This window comes from Otolemur garnettii, unplaced genomic scaffold (genome assembly GCF_000181295.1).
Source record: "Otolemur garnettii isolate 467f Iridium unplaced genomic scaffold, OtoGar3 scaffold00006, whole genome shotgun sequence".
In the NCBI taxonomy this organism is placed as follows: Eukaryota; Metazoa; Chordata; class Mammalia; order Primates; family Galagidae; genus Otolemur; species Otolemur garnettii.
The window spans coordinates 45,112,450-45,117,965 of record NW_003852401.1 but is presented as its reverse complement, the minus strand read 5'-3'; positions in this window follow the sequence as shown (position 1 = coordinate 45,117,965).

Here is a 5,516-nt window from a genome sequence, read left to right as displayed (position 1 = left end):
AAAAAAAAAAAAAAACAGTGAGTTTCTTCAATGTCTGAATCAAAAATCTGAAGTTACAGACAAAAGATGTAGATGCAAACAATACATTGGATTTTCTAATCTTAGCACTTTGGGAGGCCAAAGCAGGAGCATTGCTTGAGAGTAGAAGCAAGACCAGCCTGGGTAATAGCAAGACCCCACTTCTTCAAAGAATAAAAAAATTAGCATTGCATGTTGTAGTCTGTGTGCTTTGCTGAGTCCATGACTTTATGCCTGTGTTGGCACTCAAAAGAAGTTTTTGCAATATAAAATAAAAATCAAATCAAATGAATAAATCAATAACTTTAATCATGGATCAGTACTAGGCACTGCAGTAAACACAAAGATGGCTAAATCTTTATATGCAAGACATATGGGAATAAGATTAAATAACAGTTGAATATTAAATGCAGTTGTGAATGCTGAGAGCCATAGGAACATTGAATAACTTTTAATTGAATACTTACCCTACTCTAGTGTATGCCAAAACTAAAAACAGATTCAAATTGCTATTATTTTGACATGTTCCTCTCCTCTCTCTACTACTTCCACTTGAGGTCAAGCATTTCCGCCTGATTGGAATTCGTTGAGGTCAGGCTGAGAGCATGAGATACCAATCCCACTGACTCAGAATTGTAGGTAGGACATTTACCACTCACTATTATTAGTCAATCTGACTAAATATTAAAACCATGCTTTACTTACTGGAGCACGGAGACAGCCTAAAGGACTAGGTCTCATGTGAAGTAGGGTAACGTGAAAAGCTCACCTACAGCCTGTGTCAACATGAAATTGCAACAATAAATTAGATAATAAAAAGTAAAGCCAGTAAGGTCTTCAAGAGTAGTGACACTGGTGGCTACCTGGATCCAAACTTCTCTCTGTATTCTTATACATCCGCTCCACAAGTATATAACCACTAATGAATGTCAAGAGAACTACACATGACTTACGCCTTCAGCTTTATTAGTAGCTAGAAAATACACGGTCTTCAAATAACCTTAAATAGAGAACTAAATACCCAGTCCCAGGAGAGTCCTACCAGCACTGCAAGCCGGTGGATGCTGAAGTCTTAAGAAACCCATAAAAAATAAGAAAGGGAGTTAGGAGATACAGATGAAACGTAAGCAAATTTACCCCAGAAAAGTCCAATAGGAAGTGTCAAAGTACTGAATATGTGTCTGCGACTTGGTAGAGCAAAGAACAGCTACAACAGAGGGACTTAAAATGAGCAGCACTGAAAGTTACAGTGTTAAAACAGAAAGAGTTGTGTCCTCGAAGATGGGACCATGAAAGACAAGGAGGAAATAAGATGGAAAAACCAAAGATGATGCAAAAGCAAAAAGGATATAGATGTGTAATAAACATGATGGTTCATGTGGACTTACCATCTTCTCTTCCTATGTTCAACGATAACCTCACTGGTATCTTAAAATCAGCCACAGTAGGAGTATATATGCCACAGAACCCAGAAAATGCTACTAGTCAGGCTACATGTTTTTTCCTAGTGATCTGATTGTTAAACATTTACTAGGATGATCACAAATACCAACAATTTCATCCACTGAAAAAAATTGTACCTCTAGGGTGGTGCTGTGGCTCAAAGGAGTAAGGTGCTGGCCCCATATGCTGGAGGTGGTGGGTTCAAATCCAGCCTTGGCCAAAAACTGAATAAATAAATAAATACATAAATAAATTGTACCTCCATAAATTAGCATAAGAAGATACCCCTGAACTAGAAATCCTGCCCACAAATATCCAAAAATAAGAAAATAAAAATCAATCTGATTTCCTGTAAAGCAACTGTAAGAAGAAAACAGGAAATTTACTTGTAACATTTAACTGATGAAAATTCTTCCCCCAAATCATTCACAAAGCAGAAGAAAACTTAACATACCCTCCAAACTGAATTAAGTATCTTTTTTTTTTTTTTTTGAGACAAGTGTCTCAAGCTGTTGCCCTGGGTAAAATGCTGTGGTGTCACAGCTCACAGCAACCTCAGACTCTAGAGCTTAAGTGATTCTCTTGCCTCAGCCTCCCAAGTAGCTGGGACTACAGGCACCCACCATAATGCCCAGCTATTTTTTTGTTGTTGTCGCAGTTGTCATTGTTGTAGCAGGCCTGGGCCAGGTTCAAACCCACCAGCCTTGGAGCATGTGGCCAGTGCCCCACCCATCAAGCCACGGGCACCACCTGAATTCAGTACCTTAACCCAAATATAGATAGTATTTTTAAAAATATTAGTATCATAATTTTTATTTTTTTATTAGATCATAACTGTGTACATTAGTGCATTTATGGGGTATAATGTGCTGATTTTATATACCATTTGAAATGTTTACTTCAAACTGGTTAACATAGTGTTCACCTCACTTATTTAATTGTTGTGTTTAGACATTTATACTCTACCATTAATATAGTTGACATGTACCCTTGCAATATACACAATAGGTAGGGCACTGATTACCCTTCTGCCACCTGTCCACCCTACTACCCTACCTTTGATAACCTCATTGGTAGCTTAGACCTTATACTCTACCATTAATATAGTTGACATGTATCCTTGCAATATACACAATAAGTAGGGCACTGATTATCCTCTTCTCTATTTCTTTCTGGGCTATAATTGTGTTGTATCTTTCTTATGAAAGTGTGGGTGATTATATTTTGATTTCATAATAGTACTGAGTACATTGGTTATTTTTTTTTCATTCTTGAGATACTTTACTAAGAAGATTATGATCCAGCTCCATGCACGTAAACATAAAAAGGTAAAGTTTCTGTCTTTTTTATGGCTGCATAGTATTCCATGGTGTACATATACCACAATTTGTTAATCCATTCACGGGTTGATGGGCATTTGAGGTGCTTCTATGACTTGGCAATTATGAATTGGGCTGCAATAAACATTCTTGTGCAAATGTCTTTGTTGTAAAGTGATTTTTGGTCATCTGGATATATATTTAGTAGAAGAATTGCAGGATCGAACAGTATGTCTACTTTTAGTTCCCTAAGTGTTCTCCAAACTTCTTTCCAGAAGAGATATATTAGTTTGCATTCCCACCAGCAGTGCAGAAGTGTTCCCTTCTCTCTACATCCGTGCCAACAAATATAATTTTGGGATTTTGTTATGTTGGCTACTCTTACAGGAGTTAGATGATATCTCAAACTGGTTTTGATTTGCATTTCTCTGATGATTACAGATGATGAGCATTGTTTCATGTATCTGTAGACCATGTGCCTGTCTTCTGCAGAGAAGCTTCTGTTCAAGTCTCTTGCCCACAGTGAAATTATTTCAGATCACTTTTAATAAGTTTGAGTTCTCTGTGGATTCTGGTTATCAAACCTTTGTCAGAAACATAAACTGCAAATATCTTCTCCCATTCTGAGGGCTCTCTGCTTGCTTTACTTGTGTTCTTGGCTGTGCAGAAGCCTTTAGTTTGATCAGATCCCAGTAATGTATATTTGGTGTTGCCTAGGGGTCCTTCTAATAAAATATTCTCCCAGGCCAATTTCTTCAAGTGTTTCCCCTATACTCTCTCCAAGAATCTTTATAGTTTCATGTCTTAAGTTTAAATCTTTTATCCAGTGAGCGTCAATTTTTGTTAACGGTGCAAGGTGTGGGTCCAGTTTCAGTCTTCTACAAGTAGCCAGCCAATTCACCCAGCACCATTTGTTAAATATGAAATCTTTCCTCCAATTTATGTTTTTGATAGGCTTATCAAAGATCAAGTGATGATAAGTGTCTGGGTTTATTTCTTGGTTCTCTACTCTGTTCCATACATCTGCTTCTCTATTTTTGTGCCAGTACCATGCTGTTTTGATCACTATAGATGTACAGTATAGTCTGAAGTCTGGTAGCGTGATTCCTCCTGGTTTGTTTTTATTTCTGAGTAATGTCTTGGCTATTCGAAGTTTTTTTGATTCCATATAAAATGAAGTAGTATCATAACTTTTACAAACCGGAAAAATGCACACAAAATCAGAAGAAATCCCCCATGAATTCATTAAACTCAAAAAAGGTATTGAAGAAAAAGACAGAATTATTTCAGAAATAAAGTATAAGTCCCAATGAGAATAGAGTTAAATAAGAATTTAATTAGGAACACTGATGAAAAGAAAGCAAACAACCAAGAGTATTAAAATGAGATAAAGAAGTTAAAAGAATCAGAAAGAAAGTGGCTGAAACAGAAGGCAAACAGAGAAGGTCCAACATATGAATACTTGTGTTCCCTAAAGAAGCAAAAAATATATATAGATGCAGGGTGGACATAAGGTTCATATGCAATTTAAAGTTACCACTATTTTAAATTGCACACGAAATTTATGTCCACCCTGTCTATATGTATATACATACATATCTCTCTCTCAACATAACTGATATCTAAATTTATACTCCAAGAGAATTTTCTGAAAATTAAAGAATATTTCAGCCTACACATAGAGCAAGGCTACTGTATAAACGGGAAAACTGACAAGAGACAATTATCTCCAAGACATATCATAGTAAAATGGTTAGACTTTAATGAGAAAAGGAAGAGATTCTCAGAACCTTGAAGCAAAATGATTCAGTTACTTATAGGTAAGAAAATGAGGAACGGCATCAGACTTCTCATGAGCCACAAAAAAAGCAAGGTAAAGTGAGGCAGCATTTTCATGAAACCCAAGGAAAGAAAGTGGTAGTTGAGGATTTTGTCTCTGTTTAAGCTATCCAATTGATGGAGTACTGTGCCAGTGCCCTTCCTAAAAAAGGAACTTCATCAACTAAGTGATAATAGAGAAAACATCAATAGTGAATGGTTTATTGTAGATACAGGAGTAAAACAAGGGCAAGAAGGTGGGTAGAAAATACATAAATGTGATGAGTCCTAATAAAGTAGAAAGAATACAACTAAAAATGGGAGAAGATAGGAACATGAAAAGGAGAAAGAAAAATAGGATCATTGCTTGTTGTAATAAATGGGAGTCAAGAAGACACTGATGATGGATTAGGTTGTAAAAGGTTAAGTAAGAAAAAAAAAAGCAGTTGGGGAAACCATAACATATATGAATACAGAAATAATAACTAGAACAAAAAATTCTTAAATACCAATGAAACTTTAAAAATTAATATGGGGTGGCATCTGTGGCTCAAGGAGTAAGGTGCCAGCCCCATATGCCAGAGGTGCTGGGTTCAAACCCAGCCCTGGCCAAAAATAAAAATAAAAATAAAATAAATAAAATAAATAAAAATTAATATGGATGACAAAAAGTACAGTAAATACAATAGAATATATGCTATAATTATACTACAAAATAATATGACACAGTTGAGACCAAACATATGTCATATTAAGATGCTGAGTAAGTGGCTCAGCGTCTGTGGCTCAAGTGGCTAAGGCGCCAGCCACATACACCTAAGGTGGCGGGTTCGAATCCAGCTGGGGCCTGCCAAAACAACAATGCAACCAAAAACAGCCGGGTGTTGTGGCGGGCACCTGTGGTCCCAGCTACTTGGG